The sequence below is a fragment of the Mastomys coucha genome, unplaced genomic scaffold (assembly GCF_008632895.1).
Source record: "Mastomys coucha isolate ucsf_1 unplaced genomic scaffold, UCSF_Mcou_1 pScaffold12, whole genome shotgun sequence".
Taxonomy (NCBI): Eukaryota; Metazoa; Chordata; class Mammalia; order Rodentia; family Muridae; genus Mastomys; species Mastomys coucha.
Genome location: NW_022196894.1, coordinates 13342423 through 13361297, shown reverse-complemented (window position 1 = coordinate 13361297; position 18875 = coordinate 13342423). Strand labels below are relative to the sequence as shown.

The following is an 18875-nucleotide window of genomic DNA, read 5'->3' as shown; positions in this document are numbered from 1 at the left end:
CCTCTTCCTCCTCCCTTCTCCTCCTCATCCTCCTCCTCCTCCTCCTCCTCCTTCTCCCCCTCCCCTCCTCTTCCTTCTCCCTCTCCCCTTTTGTAAAATCACATATGATTTATCAGAATCTGAAGCCTAGTTCGTTTGACCAGATTTTCTCAATATTTTACTTTAGTAACCTTATATTCTCTTATATTCCACCAATTAACCTAACAGAGAACAAAACATAATTTAGATGAATACATTTATTTAGAAAAATATATTATTTTAAAAGATCCACTTTTGCTGATCAAGAAAGATGGAGAAGAGCATGCCCCAGGCTTATCTGGCATTACCTGCTGGTAAAACTTTGAGGTTCTTCCATGTCCCTACATATATGGGGACTTTGGTGCTTGTCACACCTCCATTATATAGTATTATATTATTTTTTAAGCTACTAAAAGTTATTTGGAAATTATTGTTTCAGTTGCTTTATAATGTTGTATCACAGGTTAACTTCTTGAGTTGTTACATGTTCTATGTTGTGATTTTGGCTTATGAATAACTTTGAGAACAACACTGGTGTTTAAGACCATCTTACAAGGTGCCTTAGGGAAAAACCCCACCGTGCTTAAATTCTTGATTATAGGATAGTAATGGTAGCTGACCCTAAATTTATGAGTAAATATTGTATTCAGATTTTAAACATTTGAAGTTGTGGATCTTACTTTTTCTTAAGCTGTTACTTCCAGTTATATCCACCAGCCTATGCTTTCTCCATAGTGGCAAAGCAGGGTGAAATACAAAGGGAACATCTGAAGACAGGACCTATGAGGAAAACTGAGTAAGGACTATAACCAAGGGTGATTCTCCTGCTTTCCACATCTTTGTGGATGAAAGGCTGGATCTATCATACAGGGTACATGTAACACAGGTTATAAAGGCGCTGGTGCCTGTGTACACAGATCCATGAGGCTACACGTAACACAGGTTATAAAGGCACTGGTGCCTGTGTACACAGGTCCATGAGGCTTCCACCTAAGTTTTCCTTTGTTTTGCTAGGTTAATAATGACTTGGGCACTCAGTAACTCAGTTTCAAGAAAAGAAATGCCCCTTGTCCTCTAGATTGTCATCATTTATCAAAAATGATAGTCTTTGGCCCCTAGATTTCGGTAGCATCCCTGGTATTTTGATTGATAATTCTGTCATTTGACAGTACCAGAATCCATTTAGATTCAGTTCTTCTTGTAGTTTTACTTAAATTACTTTAAAGATAGACCACATTTTTTTATTTCATACTATTTTGCCTAACTTAATGCTCTCAGGACAGTACAAGACAATGATTTGTCAGTCATTCAGAGTGGTTCTTACTCACAAGTGGGCATTTGTTGTGTTTTAGCATTCAGTAGAATGGAGACAAAATGACTTCCTATTGCCGAGTGGAAGCAAACTCTCAGGTCTTTCTATGTAAGACTATTCCTGTAAATATCTTCATTGAAAGATCATGGGGCTTTGGGTTATGATCCTTCTAACTGGGTTAAAAGAAAGTATCATTGTGGCTGTCCATCCAGTCAGTTCTTTGCTGCACCGTTTGATGTGTTCAGTAACCTATACATAACCTATATACAGCAAGAGTCTTTTGTCTTTTAATTTGTAAAATTTCATTGGTTTTTCTCAGTAATTAATTTTATCTTTAGGTAGGTATTAAGACAAATGGGTCCATGTACAGGACTTGCTTCTGGCTATGATGGAGTAATAAATGTTGGAAAACTTTCTTGCATAGACCCAGCTAAAGAGGAAGGCAGATAAAGGTACTTGCTCTTGAGCCTGAGTGTGCGTGCTTCATCTCTGGGACCCAAGTGGAAGTAGAGAATAGACTCCCACAAACTTTTGTAGTTTCCTCTGATTTCCAGATATATGCCATGATATGTGTGTGTGTGTGTGTGTGTGTGTGTGTCTGTGCACACGCGTGCACATGTACCTACATGTGATAAAAATTTTATATTTATAAATGAAAGTGATTTCAATAGCATATTCTGTAGTTGTTTGCAACATATAAGCTATTACACCTGCTTTAAAAAATATTAGAAAGGTCTAAAGCCATTGGTGCAAGAATCTATGTAATAAACTTAGAAAAAGCAAATTAATTCTACTTGAAAGAAAACAGTGGTAAACATGAAAATCAAAGTTATACTATAGACAGAATAAAAGAAGCAAATGGTGATCTATTGGGAAAATCTTAATAAAATTGATAAATATCTATCCAGGGATTAGAAACGAGAGGAAACAATTCTGTTGCACAGATTCAACTCAGTTGGAAGTGACTTTATTACGACAGTGAACCCTGCAACATATATAAAATAGACAAGTTGCTCTCAGGATTATACATAGGGCTGGGGACATAGGATAGGGTAGAATAGAGTGCTTCTGGTATGGACAGACCCTGGATTTAATCCCTGCCGTTGACCTGTAGGGCTTACATGCTTAGTCAAGTAATACAGAAGCATAGGCTGAACATTTAAATCGCTCTAAGTGTGCTAAACAAATTGAATTTGTTTTTAAAGGATCTTTCAGTACACTCTGCCATGATGCTGACAGACCACATATGAGAGCCTGTCAGGTGATGTGGCCTGTGAGCAAGTTAGCATGACACTCTTGATCAATGCTTGTCCAACATATTGATTAAGTGACAAGGTACAAACTAGGAGTATTAACCTTGGGAAAAACAACTGATAATTAACTAAGCCTTTCTTTAATTAGGAACATTTGATCTTTCTCTAACATCAGAAAATGTGTGTCTTTCCTAATGAGAGAGCTTCATTTTTTGTGTGTGTTTATGAAATTATATATGAATAAGTATGTGTTTGGGTTTTCTGTGTGAACACATGAATCAGGCTGGGCATAAGTGGGGTCATACTGTTTCTGGACATACTGCTTTAACCCATTGTGAGAATTAAACCAAGACAGTGCTATTTTTAGCAATAGCAATTTGGTTTTTGGTCCTGGAGTAGAGTATCTATATATGTTTATATGTGTGTCTGTTCAAGAGAGAATCCTTTCTCTCTGACATGGTCCTCTGTTCAAACACTAAATTAGAGGGGTATGGATGTAGTTCAGTTAGCAGAGGACTTCCTTTTATGCTTAAAGCCCTGGGATCTATCACTAGTACCTCAAGCACAGCATATTGGCACATGTTGTAACTCCAGCAAACAATTGGTGGAGGCAGGAGGATAAGAAAGTCAAGTCGTCCTGGGTTGTATAAGAAAGCAGCCTTAGCTAGCTATGAAGAGCATGTCAGTAACCAGCACTCCTCTGTGTTCTTGGCATCAGCTCCTGCCTCCTGGTTCTCATATTGAGTTCCTGCCCTGACTTCCCTGGATGATGAATTATAAATAATGAAATAAAACAATTCTTCTCAAAGTTGCTTTTGGTCAGGATATCTCAACACCACAATAGAAAAGCTAACTTAGAAATTGGTACCAGGTCAAAGGGCATTGCTTTGGCAAATTTGACCTTATGTTATTGAGGGGATTGCAGTGGCATTTGAATTTTGGGCTGGAAAAGCTGTTAATTGTTCCAGGCTCAGTGGGATGATCTGTGAGTGCTTGGAAGATAAAATGGGTGAAAGAAATGTAGACAATGAAGGCATTGTTGGTGAAGGTTTAGAGGGAAGCAAATACTCTATCAGGATTGTTCATGTGATATTTTGAATTAAGAACCACTACAGTGGAACCTTTGCTTTACTAGAACGATTGATGTTGGTCAGATGGAGCTGAGAAATTAGTAGTGATTAAGATGAAACCAGCATCATTGACAATCATAAATCTGGGGTATTTCCTCAGGGCCAGCATATAGAAGCTGTGGTCCCGAGAGGTCAGAAGCTGTATCACATGCTGGCAGCTGAACCTAGTAACCTGTAGAGTCACCATGGTGCTGGTATTGGAGGTACAAAGGTGTAAAGGAGAGCAGCTAAGGTTTGGCACTGTGTGGCAAAGCTGGAGTTCCTGAAAAGAAACCATGAGAGGCTGTTATTGAAGGTTTCTGCAACAGCCTCAGTTGCAGGAAAAGTCCCAGGATTGAAGTCATCATGGAGAAAAGTTCAAGCTTGGCACAATGTAGCAGGAACTGGTGAAGGTTCAACAATGTCAGAGGCCTCAGCACTTTGGAGATGCCTATAATATGGGATCAACAAGGACAGCAGCAGCCATGGAGTGGAGCCAGCCTGAGCCTGTGAGACAAGCTGTGCGTGCTGTGGCAAGCACTTTGGAACCTACATCATGAGTCATAGACATCTGACATTGGGCTTTACACTGTTAACTTTACTAGGATCTTAATGTAACTGTTTTTGACTTCATCCCTCTTAGAATAGGAAAGTATTCAACTTATTTTTTTTATTTTATAAAAACCTACAATTATGAGAATTTGGATACTTAAGAAAGAGCCTGAACTGTTAAAATTTTAGAAATTTTAAAGACTATTGGCTTTTAAAAGTTGAAATGTTTTATATTTGATGTCACTATTATGAGATCATGGGGATAAACAAGAATAGAAAGGTTATGATTTAACAGTAACGCTAATAGTTTAATGTTTAACAATATTTCACGTTGACAAGGAGTTAATTGTGCTGAGTGTTTTTTGTTTGTTTGTTTGTTTTGTTTTTGTTTTTTGTTTTGTTTTTGTTTTTTCAAGACAGGGTTTCTCTGTGTAGCCCTGACTGTCCTGGAATTCACTCTGTAGACCAGACTGGCCTTGAACTCAGAAATCAGCCTGCCTCTGCCTCCCAAGTGCTAGGATTAAAGGTGTGCACCGCCACCACCCAGTGCTGGCTGTTTTTTATGTCAACTTGACACAAGGCTAGTATCATTTTGGAAGAGGGAACTTTGCCTAAGAACATTGCCCAACTGGACTGTCTCATTGTGCATTTTCTTGATTGATGATTGATATGGGAGGTCCTGTCCCACAGGAAGTGGTGTGACCCCTGGCTGAGTGGTCCAGAATGATATAAGAAAGCTGGCTGAACAAACCATGAATTGCAAGCTAACAGCAGCACTCCTCAATGAACTCTACATCAGTTCCTGCTCTGACTTGCCTGGATAATGGGCTCCAAGCTGTAAGATGAAATAAATCATCTCCTTCCCAAGTTGCTTTTGGTCATTGTCTTAGTCACTGCTCTATTTTTATGGAGAGAGGCCAGGACCAAGGCAGTCCTTATGAAAGAAAACATTTAATTGGGGTATTGCTTACAGTTTTAGAGGTTTAGTCCATTATCACCATCAGATGATAGAGCATGCCAGCAGGTAGTCATGGTGCTGGAGAAGTATCAAGAGCTGTATCCTGATCCCAAGCTGAGAGAGAGGGAGGGGAGGGATGGAGTGCGGGGGCAGGGGGGCCCAAGAGCTTTTGAAGTCTCAAAGCTCACTCCCAGGAACACACTTCCTCGAACAAGGCCACACTTCCTATTCCTTCTAATACTTTAAATAGTACCACTCTCTGGTCACTAAGCATTCCAATATATGGCCTATGGGGCTCATTCTTATTTAAACCACCAGAGTTATTATGTTGCATCTCATCAATAGAAAAGCCAGCCAAGACATGTATGTAATCCTTCTTTTTTTGTTATTAAAAATGCATGAGTTGATGAGGGCATAGTGACACATCCAAAGCTTTGTTCTTATATAAACCAAGTTCAAATTTCAGTGGTAACATCTATAACAAAATACTTAAAATCTGTATCTCAGTCTTCATACTTAATAATATGAGGATAAGGATAATATCATACCTGAGGTTTAAACAGTTGTAAAACATTTATTATAGCACATGACACATACCAAGAACTGAATAAACAGTGCATCGTTATTAATAATGTACCGTAAACTTTGCCATATGGTTTTTTTTGTGTGGTGGATTGTTATTGTTAAGTTTGTATATGATGTGTTCCCCCCAAAGCACAGGCATTGAAGGTCATATATTCAGAGACAGGGCTTTGAGTAGTGATCAGATCTTGAGAATGCCAACCTGAATGGAATGAGTGGAAAGCTAGGACGACTTGAAGGAAATCGGTTACTGTTTGTGTATGTGTTATTTAAGGTATTTTGTGGCCCCTGGTTGACTGTGTTTCTCTTCCTCACTTCCCCCACCCCCTCTTTCTCCTTCTTTGCTTTTTTTTCCAGCTAACACTGTCAACATAGCCAATAGCTTTGATTCACCACATATTCTTCACCTTGATCTTCTGTTTCAGAGAAGGTCTTAGAGGCTTTTTGTTTGTTTTTGATTTTGTTTTTTTCATATGTTATCACTGTAACCCAAAGCAACCTAGTAGTCTTTGCAAGATATGGCCGTTATTATTTGTATGACTTAGTCTTGGGTTGGAATCTTAGGTTGCTTCTAGGTTTGCAATAAAGGAGATACTTACATAGGGCATTTTTACAAATTCATGCAACATATTGTTTAGTGTTCACTATGTAAGACCCTTGCTTGGCCCTGGGTGCCCAGAGTTTCAAATAGCAGACATAGTCTGTGCATGCAAGGTCCCCAGGGTGAAGGAAAACATGTACAGATAACTCTGGCCAGGGGTGAACATCACCTCCACCCAAGCTAGTGAGAAATTGTGGTGACAGGGCACAATGACAGATTCCAGCTGGAAATCTCAGAGAAGGCAGAGAGAGTTGTAGGAGGAGGGTTAATAGAAGTTCCTGGAGCCAATTATTTAGGGACTCTTAATAAAAGTGGAGGCAGAATCCAGTTAGGAATTTATTAAGGAATTGAGGTGAGAGTTGGTGTGCCTAAGCCTGGTAGGAGATGTAGAGGTGGTAACAAATGGCTGGATTTGAAGAAACTACAGCATGTGAGCAGTGGGTTGGATGTGAAATGTCAAGGATAGATAGACAAGTATAGTTTCCTGTGTTGATTAAGTATGATTTCAGTGTGGCAGAGTCAGGAAGTAAACATCTGGGTACATCTGGAAGGCAGATGAGTTCTGGACTGAGTTAGTTGAGGCTAAAGAACTGTCCCAAGCTTTGTAGCACCATTGCATGGGGACGTTTCCAAACTGGCCAAAGAGGTGACAGTCTGCTGAGCAAGAAGTCTTCCTTGACTCCTGAGTCCAGAGGTAGCATGGCGGCTGCCTTTCGTGACTGCTCCAGCCCCTCCTTTGCACCAGGATGGACTGTGTTCTCTAACTGGGATATGAAATAAAACCTTCCTCTCTTAAGTTGCTTTTATCAGGTACTTTGTTATAACAATGAGAAAAGTAACCAAGAGCGTTCCTAGGAGGTTAGCTTCTGTGTGAAGGGCTAGAGTAGCCATATCACAGAAGGTTGTAGAGAACTCTGGGAGTTTTGGAGTGCTATATGTGAGTTGTTTATTAACTGTCTTAGGGCTTCTATTCCTGCACAAGCATTACACTTCCACACTGCTGTTCACCACCAAAGGAGGTCAGGACTGGAACTCAAGCAAGTCAGGAAATAGGAGCTGATAATGGAGGCCATGGAGGGATGTTGCTTTCTCTGCCTTGCTCAGCTTGCTTTCTTATAGAACCCAAGACTACCAGCCCAGGGGTGGCACCACCCACAATGGGTCCTCCCACCCTTGGTCACTAATTGAGAAAATGCCCCACAGCTGGATCTCATGGAGACATTTCCTCAACTGAAGCTCCTTTCTCTGTGATAACTCTAGCGTGTGTCAAATTGACACACAAAACCAGCCAGTACATTAACCATGTAGAAGAGTCACTAGATGGGGGATTTTAAGAGTCTGGAATTCTCAGGTCTTAAAGTAAGAGCTTTGGGAATTGAGAGTATATTTATTTATAGTAAATTTTAGAAGCTTGGAATGGTCAATGATTTTAACCATTATACTATTACTTCTCTCACATAAAATTTTCTTTAATATTTTCATCTTTTTTTAAAAAATGTCAAATAAGGAAGGAGATATAAGAGTGGGTAATGGAGACATAAAATAAAATACATCATATTATGCATGAAGTCAAATAAGAATAAATAAGCTTAAAGCATTATAAATAAATCATGACCCTTTCTTTTTTTTAGCATCTTTGGACTGGATCTATCTGTCTTTCAACACCTTGTATTCATTTTAACAATTTCTTGTAGTAAGAGTTTATGCTGTTTTTGCCCAAATGGTTCATCTACGTTTCTTGACAATATTATTTTTAGGTTTCTTCTCTTTTTGTAGTTGTTGCTGAAATGAAATTCTGATGGGTTTTGCTTTTCAAAAGGAATTAATATTTGTAGGCTTTTCTTTCTCTAAAACTAAACGCTGACACTTTAAAGCAACATCCTACTTGGTTCTTTTGATTGTGTTTATAGGGATAAATTTATTCCAGCTACAGGGGTACTCGTATTTGTCCTTTTAATATTTGTATCATATATAGTTTTCAGGCCAAGAAGAGAGCTCTGAAATATTTGGTATAGAGTGCTGATAAAGGAAGGGCAGATGAACCTGCAGTGCTGTATGCAGTGCTGATAAAGGGGAGGGCAGATGAACCTGCAGTGCTGTATGCAGGGTTGATAAAGGACGGGCAGATGAACCTGCAGTGCTGTATGCAGTCTACCTGCTTTGTTTTCTTTTTATGTTTATCTTAATTTTTTTTATCTTGGCCTTTTAAAAGTTTACTTTCTTACACTATTTTTAGTCCCATGAGAATGAATTATCCCAGTATAAGTTTTCTGTGTGGTAGGATTGATTTGTTTTCAACCACTACAATCTTATTCTCTGACTTGTTAGTGGATAAAACTGAGAAACAGGCAGTTTCCCTGCTGAGTCAGCATGTAATCTTCATGAGTGCAGAAACAAATTTAAGTCAGTTAGTGCAAACCCAAGACATTGCAAGCTTCTCATGAACGCCTAAGACTCTAGATATATTCATTAATAACCTTTATAGCCTCTCCTCCCATTCAACAAAGAACAAAAAATAAAAATGAGGAATAAATCAGATTTCTTCTGAAACAATTGCTGTTTAAAATTGACTTTATTTCCAAAATAAGATAGTCAATATATTTAAATATATTTGTTTTTAAAAATCCCTAACAAATACACAATCAGTTTTCAGTTCTGTGGGTGATTGTAGATCAGGACGCAGCTTACTTTTCTACTACATGTTATCTGGACTTTGCAAGTGAACTTTCAAGTTTTCCGTGTGTGCAGTTCCGTTTCTGTGACCTTTCATCCTGAGTCAGCAGCATGGCTCACTGAAACATTAGGACTTTGTCCTGGCAGGGGTCAATTTGTAGAAAGCTTTTAGTTGGTCTGCACTGCCTGGTTTATAAGCCAAACACCTGCTGAGCAAGCCCTGTGAGTAACTGTGCATGCTTCTTCACTTGGGCTTTGCAGGGTGGGAGCACAAAGACTATGATTGTTACCCAAGAAGCCTGAGTCACACACTTCTACCAATCGCCTTAGGAGGGCTGGTTACCATGGAATCCACCATCTGTTCACTCCCCGCTGCCGGAATGTGATTATCCTTGCTGGGTTGGGAACATAGGGTTAGCAGGGGAGCCTGTGTAGTGTGAGATTATCTGCAGTGTACTGGGCTATTGGGAGATTTCATTCTGCTCACTGGAAGAACAAATGAAGGGAGCTGTTCTCCAGCCATTTATGACTTGTAATCACAAGGAATAAATCAGCTTTTCTAAGGTAAGCAACCTGGCATTGCATATCCGGTTTGTACGGCATTTGGTGTGAGCGTATCCCTCTGTGGTCAAGGAATGGAAGCACTAAGCTCTTTGGTAAGAACCTCCCATCCCCAAAGCTTGCACACTTGCCTTTTATTGATTTTTTGACAGCCTGTACAATTACATGTTGGAATTATCCTGTAATGCTTAAGAATATTTCCTGCCTGTGAATGTGTACTGTGATCCTTGAATGTTGCAGATAGACAGTCATCTCGTAATGGCTTCTACAGTGAATTACACCAGTGTTCTTGCTGAAATACACTCAGGGCCACAGCTTGTTCAATGTTTGTTCTTAATTGAGAAATGACTCCATCAGCAGCATTTGCAGATTATACTCAAATTAAGGTTAATGCTGGACGGCATGTTTTAAGTGCAGTGCCGATGTAGTGTTTCGGAGCCTGTGGAAACAATGTGACAGGGCTGTAGTGACAGATGGCTCAGCCATAAGGGAGGAGTAAACCAAGGAAGATGGCTTGCTTTTCCAGGGCTTCCTTTGTCATTGTTATTTCTTTTGTCCACAGCTACTTAAAATGTGTATTGCATATTGTACACTGCAGATGGAAATTTTAGCTTTAACAAATGGATGACTGACATTTTTCCTTGTGCCTCAGAGGTTGGTAGCTCAAACAAGGGACTACTCTGTCTTTTGTAAAGCAGCATTGTGTCTCCTTCCCCCAAACTATTCCCTAAAATATAAAAGTGTAAAACAAAACCAGCTGTATGCTCTGGAGACTTCTTTTGTGTCAGTGTTCCTGTCCTTGAAACCCCAGCATTAGCACCCTGAGTTTAGCAGATCTGCCATTTTGTGTGCTGTATGGAAGACTGTAATTAGAGGTTTTGCCTGTGCAGTTCAGTCAAACTTGAACCATGTTGTTTTCTTGAGTATTCATCTTAGTGAACCAGTGACTACCTAGAGAACTAGAAACAGTCAGCGGGCACAGGCACTATGCTTTTTTGTTTCTTTTAACAGTACAATATTAGTTGACCATGGTATTAGTCAAGGACACATGCTTGTATTCCATTAAGAGTTTTTCAAGACTAACTGTTTTGTGGATTCCTGGTATTAACTGTAATTGATGTTAGTATTCTGCACTTACAGTTTTTGAAATATGCAAATTAATCTAAGTACATACTATCTTTAAGAAGCAGCTTTCAACAATAGTAGACATGTATCTATCCGAAAGCTTCTTTAATAACTATTCAGCAATAGTAGACATGTATCTACCCAAAAGCTTCCTTAATAACTATACAGTTTGCAGCTAATCTTGTATAATTGAGAAAAAAATTATTTCAAAATCAATAAACAATTTAAGGTTTACAAGGTCAAATCATGTATATTTGTGGTATTATTGTTGCTTTAATTATCTTGTATCTTGGAAACCAGAACTGAGGTAGTGGTGAAATGTGCCTTAGCTGTAGTTACTTGGGCCACTAAGTGGGCAACTAAAACCTGCACTTCACCAGTTGATGGTGCGTGAATGTGCTGCTACTTTCCAGTTACCAACTTCAGGCCATCAGGGTATTGTAGGTGTTGGCAGGGACTCTTGAAAGCACACTTACTAAGTCCCTGTTCAAGTTTCAAGCATAACAAATAATAAACACACAAAGTTTGATTACGTGTGATGAAAATCTTTTAGAAAAGTCTTCACACAGAAAAGGAAATGGGAAACGTGGCCTGGCTTGATGTAAAACAGTTCCCATGCTCAGCTCTCTTACCTACAGGAGCACAAAACTCTCACAGAAATCCCAGACAGATCTGGACTAGTGGCAAGAAGGGCAACCCCTCTCTAAAGGGCTAATTGAGCAGTGATTCACTGACTTTATAATGGGATTTTTATTCTGTCTTATGTAAATAACATAAGTATTTTCCTTTTCTGTAGTTAAAAAATATCCATATCTGGGTACACTTGTAACATATTCCATTGAAAGAATAGAATGAGATAATTTTATGCATCAACACAATTCTGCGTGCTCTTAGCTGCAAAGCATATCTCACAGGCACGTGGCAAGTGTAAGTCAGGCAGGAGCTTCGTGTGGGTGCAGCCTCCGCTTGCCTGAGATTCTAGTACTACTGGTTTGAGTTACCCTCTTAGGTTTCATAATGACTCCTGAGTTTCTCTGCTCCAAAAGTCAAGGTTTCCTTAAGTTTGCAGAGGGTGTGTAGAGTGGCATATGTGTGGGCTGCAAGGAACAGCTTCTCCCTCAGTTCATGTCACCTTATCCTCTAATTAGTGAGACTGAGTCCTGGGAAAGTGACTAGAAACACATTATTCTTAAACAAGTTTTTATCTTTGCACAAATAAGCACACTGCAGTGCTTTGCTTTTGTAATCACGTATTGAATTACTGACTTCCCCTATATTTCCTTATCTGCCTAAACCTCTTCTGGCTTTATTTATTTACTTATTTATTTGGTTTTATAGAATTCCTAGTCTTGGATTCATGAAACAGATCTATTATATTCACATAGGTAGACTAATTTGTAGTATTTTTTCAGTCCCTATTATAAATCTCTATATTTCACATTTCTGTAAAGATCCAGATAGAAACAGAAGGATCTAGCTTGTAATCCAATTTGAGAGAAGAATTTCAGGACTGTAAAATGCAACAGTCAAACCAGGCCTCAAAATCTGTGAAATTGCTCATATTGGTTATGGCAGGTTAAGTTTTAAGACAAGAGCAAGGTCTGCTGATTTTGCTACCTGATATGGAGCAAGCATGGCAGGGGGAGGTTCGCCCTAAAACCCAACTGCTAGAATTTTCAGAATTTAGAGAGAATATAGGTCTTAACAAATTTTCTCAATTAGAAAATTCACAGGAAAACATGGGCTTCTTATAAATGCCTGACATTTTTAAAAACGTGACTATCAAAGCAAGCAGATTTGGGTTGTCTCTCTATTGCTGTTTCTACATGAAACATTAAATGATGATGAGAATCTTGCTGAAGACTCTGATGTTGATGGTATGGAGTGGGGTAAACAGGAAGGAAAGACTGTCCAAGGAGCAGGGATAGTTCCATTGTAGGGCGCACATCGGTCACCAAGATGCTTGTCCTCAATGTTCTGGGTTCTTAGTTTAACTTAATTTCCATACCCTCTGTTCCTTCACCAACCACGTTCCACCTTTCGTAGGACTCCCTTCACGATATCAAGACATTCTTTCTTTGAATATGTTACCATCATTAGTGTTAACTTTTCATCTCTTTGTAAAGTACTTTATTGAACATTGACCTTGAACTGTAGTATTATGAGTCTGGAGGATTTAGTAGTAGGTGAAAGGCCATTAGTGAAATTCTTGTGAAAGAAGGATAAGACATAATGAAAGTAAAAAAAAATAAGTGAACTTTAAGCAGTGTCAGTTCTGTGGGGACACTGAGAGGTGAGGGGGTAGCAGGCTTTAGAGTAGATTATCCAGAATTGTTTATATAAAAAAGTCTCATTTAAGTGGAAGACATTAAATCATAGACAATCACATGAAATCCAATTCCATGGGTGCGTTGTCTTCACTTTATGGGGGAGAAGATGGAGGGTGCAATGAATAGGATTATATAAGTCTTGCTAAAGGGTTGGTGAGGAGACGGGGCGGGGGCAGGCAGGGGAGAGGGACGTGGTAAAGATGCTTGCTACCAATCTTGAGGACTGAAGATTGATCCCTGGGATATTTACATGGTAGAAGGGAACCAATTTCCTCAGATTGTACTTTAAGACTCGCGCCCCTTCTCCCAAACACAAACAAGAAAAATGCAGCTAGTCCCTTGTGCTATGGACGAGCCCTGCTGATACATTTTCCCTCATAACTTAGTGCTGTACATGTGTTCTTTTTAAACCAAGATGTTAATCAAAATGTTTGAGAAGATATTTCAGTGCAGTGGGTTTGAACAGTCAGCATTTTTAAGTCCAGGACAAAGCCAGATATCATGGCTCACACTTGTAGCGTCAACACTCAGAAGGCTAGGGGACAAGGACTGCAGTTAGCTGAAGGCCATATCTTATTCTTGGTATTCATATTCTAAAGTCAACACACAAAGTGAAACTTGTGTAGTCAGAAATGTCCTTGAGAAATCCCTTAGGAAGGCATAGTTGTGTAAATTAATCTTGTCAAAGTCCAACACAGTGGATGTGGATTATGTGAGATAAAATGATTATATTGCTTGAATTAAGGAGCTGTGCTATATTTTAGGTAGGCCTAGAATTAAGCTCAGTGTGCTGAGGGCTCACATTTGGAATCACAGTGGCCAGGAGGAATCAAGGCAGCAACTAATTTATAGTCTCCCTCTCTTACAGCACCCCACACATATACATACCACACCAGAGGGCAGCTTTGAGCATGCTCTTTCTCATACACAGCTGCTGTCTGCCACTGCAAACATCTCTAGTTCAACTTGAGCAGCTTACGTTTGAGCAAGGATGAGTCACCACTGACTAGAAGATAGACTTTTCTAATTTACAATTTTTTGTGTATTTTAAATTATTAATAATGGTTTTACAGAAATTTTATGAGAAATATAAAAGTTCATAGGCAAGTTAAAATTGGGTAATGAAGATAAACCTCTTTAAGTAATGGTTACAGAGGCTATTTTGTGTTTACATTAGAGATGTATAGTAATAACCTTAGTAAACTTCCTAATAATTGTGCTATTTTTAAAGTGGGGTGATTTGTTAAAATACTTTATTATTACCATCTGTAGTCTGATAAAAATTGCACAAATATTCATAAGAGACATTACAGTGACAACTCAAACACCAGGTGACTGTGTAACTAAATGACTTGTAAAGTGCTTCACCATCCTAATGCTATGCTCGTAAAATTCAGCTTACTCTGCAAAGATTATTTTTAAGATGCTTAGTTAAGTGATAGAGGAGGATCCCATGATATAAGCCACATAACTTTTATGGAAGCATGTACAATAATGCAGAAGTCTTCAGAGGGTGGAATTAAGCAGCAGGCAGTGAGTCATATCTTGAAGGCAGATAATGCTTTCTAGAAAAACTGTAGGACACTAAGGGACAGTTTTTATGTCCTGTGGTTGTCTTATTTTCTTTCTGTTGCTATGACCAAAGCATCTGAAGGGAAAAGAGGCTTATTTTAGCTCCATTCCAGAGAGATAGAGTACATCATGAACAGCAACTAACAGCATTCAGGTAGCAAACAGGCAACTATCCTGGCATTCAGGCAGCAGAGCTGAAGTAGGAAGTGGAATCAAACTGTGAAGTTTCAAAGCATTTGCCCTGTGTCCTACATCCTCCAGCAAAGAGAGCCACCAGCTGTGGGCCATGTACTCAAACATTAGCCCTTTTCACATTTATACCACAGCAGTGACTATGTTAAACTATGGCAGCAACGCATTGACAAACTGTTCTGTAAAATCAGCCTGCTTGTTTAATCTGCAGATATTACAATACCATATTCAAACCAAAGCTCTATAATCTGGGAGAAAAGTGTGTGTCTGAACGTGGTCGACACTAACGCGAAGTTGTGCTAAAGGCATTCTTTTCTCTTGAAAATGACATAACTCCATAAATTGCAAGCTGACCTCACCATTAAAACTGTTTTCTAATAAAGCTGATTTTTCTCCTTTAACATAATTGAAGGGCATGATACTAAAAGTTCTAGTATTGAGCAGATCAACTGTAATCTCTCCACACTGAAGTTAGATGGATTAGTTTTCATGGCTATTGCTATGATAGAGAAGTACAAATAGTCTTGCCCTCTACAATCTCACCTTAGTAACTGAAGTGCATCAACACAAGGTTCTTAAATAACAGTGCAGCGGTACGGGAAAGTGCGGTGGCTGCACAAGGAGAAAGAAGGGATCATGCCTGTTCACAATCAGAAAGATGCCACTTTTGAGACAGCTGTACACTGGCTCTTAAGAGTAATATGAGAATTGCAAGGTGGTTAAAGACTTCTAATATCAGAGGAACATATACAAAAAGTCAAAGTTATAAAAGAATAATATAATATTTGCAATATAAGAATGATGAGATTGAGTGTAGGAGTGTAGTAGTTAGGAACTGGAGGATAGAGTACCAGCTTTTATTGCTGTAAGCCATGTCTTGGTGGGAGTTTGCGGAGTGAACTCACTGACATTAGTGAGCATTGCAGTCCTATGTATATTCTAGAGCTATGACCTTGGCAGTTCTGTGGGGGTGCAAGACCATGACATTTCCCCAGGAAGCAGTGGGATGACAGGTCATCAGAATTCAGGCAGTGCTACAAGGACATAGAAGAAGGGACAGAGCTTTTAGTAAAATTATTAGGACTTAGCAATTAATTGGACATGTGAATAGTGTTGGAAGATAAAGAAGTGTTGAGAAGAGCTTGAATGGTGGTAGATGAAATATCATTAGCTAATACTGGTGACAGATGACGTAGAGTTGAATCCCATGTTTGACTCCAAAGCTTCATTTTATTTCTCATGACATGTCTAGCTGGTCATATATCAATTAAAAGTTGGTATATGAAATGTGTGCCCTTTACTTTTTAAATAATTAAATTTGTTCTTTGATAATTTCTTCCAATGCATTCTAAAGACTGTCACCATCACCCCATTATGTCCCTCATACCCTAGAGCGTCTCACTCCCTCCTCTAAGTCCCTTTCCTCCATATCACTTTTAAATTAGCATGTAAGGTTAGGAAGTCATGGCACTTCTTAACGAAGTGTGCTTTGGTGAGGATCCTTCCTTCCATTCTGCCCAGTCCGTGAGTCTCAAGTGAGGCCAGTGTTCTAGGAATGCTGGCCTGTCTCAGCATTGGCAGAGCTAGTGGTGCCAAGAAAGGAAAGTAAGAGATTTAAGTGTAAGTTTTTAATTATCTTCCTAAGTTATACCTCGAAAAGGACAACATAAACCCCATTTGTCTCCATTTTAGGACCAAGCCTGATTTCAGAAAGAGAGCCACCGGTCCCAGGAGCTAGGCCATAAGTCACCAGCTCCAGGAACAGACTATAAATTCCAGGAACAAGGTCATAAAAGCCCCTCCCAAAGAACAGCCTGGAGATAACCACAAGAATGGGAAAATATCTTATCTCAGGAAGGGTCAACTGTGCTGGACAGCCTTATCTTCATGACATAAGAATGCAGACCACTGACCACCTGGCACAAGCCAATCAGAAGCCAACTCATGTGACCTCCCCAGCACTCACCAATGAATTTTAGATTACCTTGCCCACTCTCTAAATATAGAAGAACTAACATAGTAGCCAATCAAGATTGTACTAATATCACCACTTTGGCCTCTAAAATCACATTAGAGAGTACCTAATCCTTCTAAAACATCCTCCCAGCCCAGCATAAAAAAGAGCCTGTGAGCTCCACCGTAGTTGTCATTTTCTCACATGCTGGTTGTTTCTGCTGAATAAACACTGTTTGTCTTTGTATGCTATTTGAGTCTGGGGTCTTCCTTCAGGGATTCTCAGACCCTTACACCTCTATGTCTCATACTCATTACCATTTAAGATCATTGACTGCAGGTGACTAAACTCTTGCTGCAGGTGAAAGCAGGAGACAGTTGTTTGTCTGAATTCACAGCATAAAACTAATATCGACACACACTCATGGAAAGCCTGGCTCTAATGCGTTAGCTGCTGTGCCATACATAATTGAGTTAGAAGATACTGAAGCAGCATGAATGTTAAAATGGCTCACCAAAATGGCTATAAGATCTTGTTTGGGTTTTGTTGTTGTAAAATGTTTGGAGGGAATATTTCCATTAAATTAAACTCCTTAAGCATACTCCTAAACTACCACTTTTTCTTAATTTTTGCATTCTCTTCTCTGAATTCTCACAGTGCTTTAAAGTTTTATCCATCACTGCCATGCTTGAAGCTGTTCATGTAGGGCAGGGCAGGTCTGTTTATAGTCTTAATTTGATTTAATTTGTAACTCAGTGAAGATGTTTGGAGACCAACCACATAGCCTAGAAATATCAAAAGAAAAAAAATCAGTATCTCACAATGCATAGATAGAAATGATAGCCTCACCTCACCCATACAAATCATGTACAATCTAGTCTAAGATACAGTGAGACTAAGGTAGTGATTCCTACCTTGCTCCGTTGTTTCTACTTTTAGCTTACCAGAGAAAACTAGTTCTTCCAAATGTCTGATAGGCATCAGCACATTCTTGCTCAGTTCTTCCTGGTGATATAATACGAAGTGGTAGAATTTGCCTTGATTATCTGTGTATTCCTGGATGCTTACCTAAAGCCTTTTGGATAGAAATTGCAAGGCAAAAAAGCAGTTAACAGAAAGAATAAGGAAGAGTAAGTTCTACTCAGAAATCCTTAAAGTACTTAAGAATAACTAAAGAATCTTCATTGGTAGATCTGGGAAATTGCAGTGAATGGTCCTCTTCTTGAATGAGTCAAGTCTTTGGATATTTGTTTTGCTTTTTCTGCCTGTCCTTTTCTGGCTTGCCTTTTGTTGCTGTGAGAAAACAAAGAAACGAACAAAAGACCAAAACCAACTTTGTAGGGGAAGAGTTTATTTGGCTTAGACATCCTCATCACAATCCTTTCATCAAGAAATGACAAGATAGGAACTGAAGCAGAACAGGAACCTGGAAGCATAAACTGCAGCAGAGTCCACAGAGGACTGCTGCTTGTAGGCTTGCTCAGTTTGCCTTCTTAAACAACACAAGGCCACTTGCATAGGGGTAGCACCGCCCACAGTGGGCTCAGCCTTCCTATGTCAGTCACTAATCAAAAAAATGCTCCATAGGCTTCCCTACAGGCCAGTTTCTTGGAGTCATTTTCTCAGTTGAGATTCCCTGTTCCCAGATGACTGAAGCTTGTGTCAATTTGACAAAAAACTAAGGAACATATATCCCTACTATTCTTTTAAGAATATCTCTGCTAGTATACAGTATTCTGCTAATGATGACATTTTACATAGCTTATTTGTTTCATCTTGAACTACTTAAAGCCCACTCCCTCCTGACAGTGTTAAAAGCAATACAGGTAGACAGAAACTATATTTCTGCAGATACTTGTGAGTACTTGTGTCTTCTGAATAAAGAAATAAGCCAAGAATCCACAGAGGCAAATCCCACAGAAGGCAAATGTATTTTGAATGTATTTATTATTTTAAATATATAAATGTATTTAAATATTTTAAAAATATTATTTTAAAGCAATATTTACTCCTTTTAAAGATGGAGGCAGCTGGGCAGTGGTGGCGCACGCCTTTAATCCCAGCACTTGGGAGGCAGAGGCAG

At 39.2% G+C, this 18875-nt stretch overlaps 1 protein-coding gene and 1 long non-coding RNA gene across 8 annotated transcripts in view; one reads left to right on the top strand and one right to left on the bottom strand.

The window, feature by feature from the left end:
* The window catches only part of Fgd4 (FYVE, RhoGEF and PH domain containing 4), a 175418-nt gene that overhangs the window by 33943 nt on the left and 122600 nt on the right, over positions 1-18875 (top strand). Inside the window, exon 1 of one of the 7 annotated variants that reach the window (XM_031363217.1) lies at positions 9156-9622. The exons of 5 other annotated variants lie outside the window; for them this stretch is intronic. The gene's annotated coding sequence lies outside the window, so the exon portion shown is untranslated. One more of the 7 variants, XM_031363220.1, reaches the window with a different exon arrangement.
* Positions 14532-18875, bottom strand: part of LOC116085635 — a 24529-nt gene continuing 20185 nt past the window's right edge. The window contains exons 3-5 of the long non-coding RNA XR_004116680.1: positions 17737-17867; positions 15382-15478; positions 14532-14722 (exon numbers count right to left, since the gene is read on the bottom strand). This is a non-coding gene — a long non-coding RNA (uncharacterized LOC116085635). The remainder of the gene's footprint in view (positions 14723-15381; positions 15479-17736; positions 17868-18875) is intronic.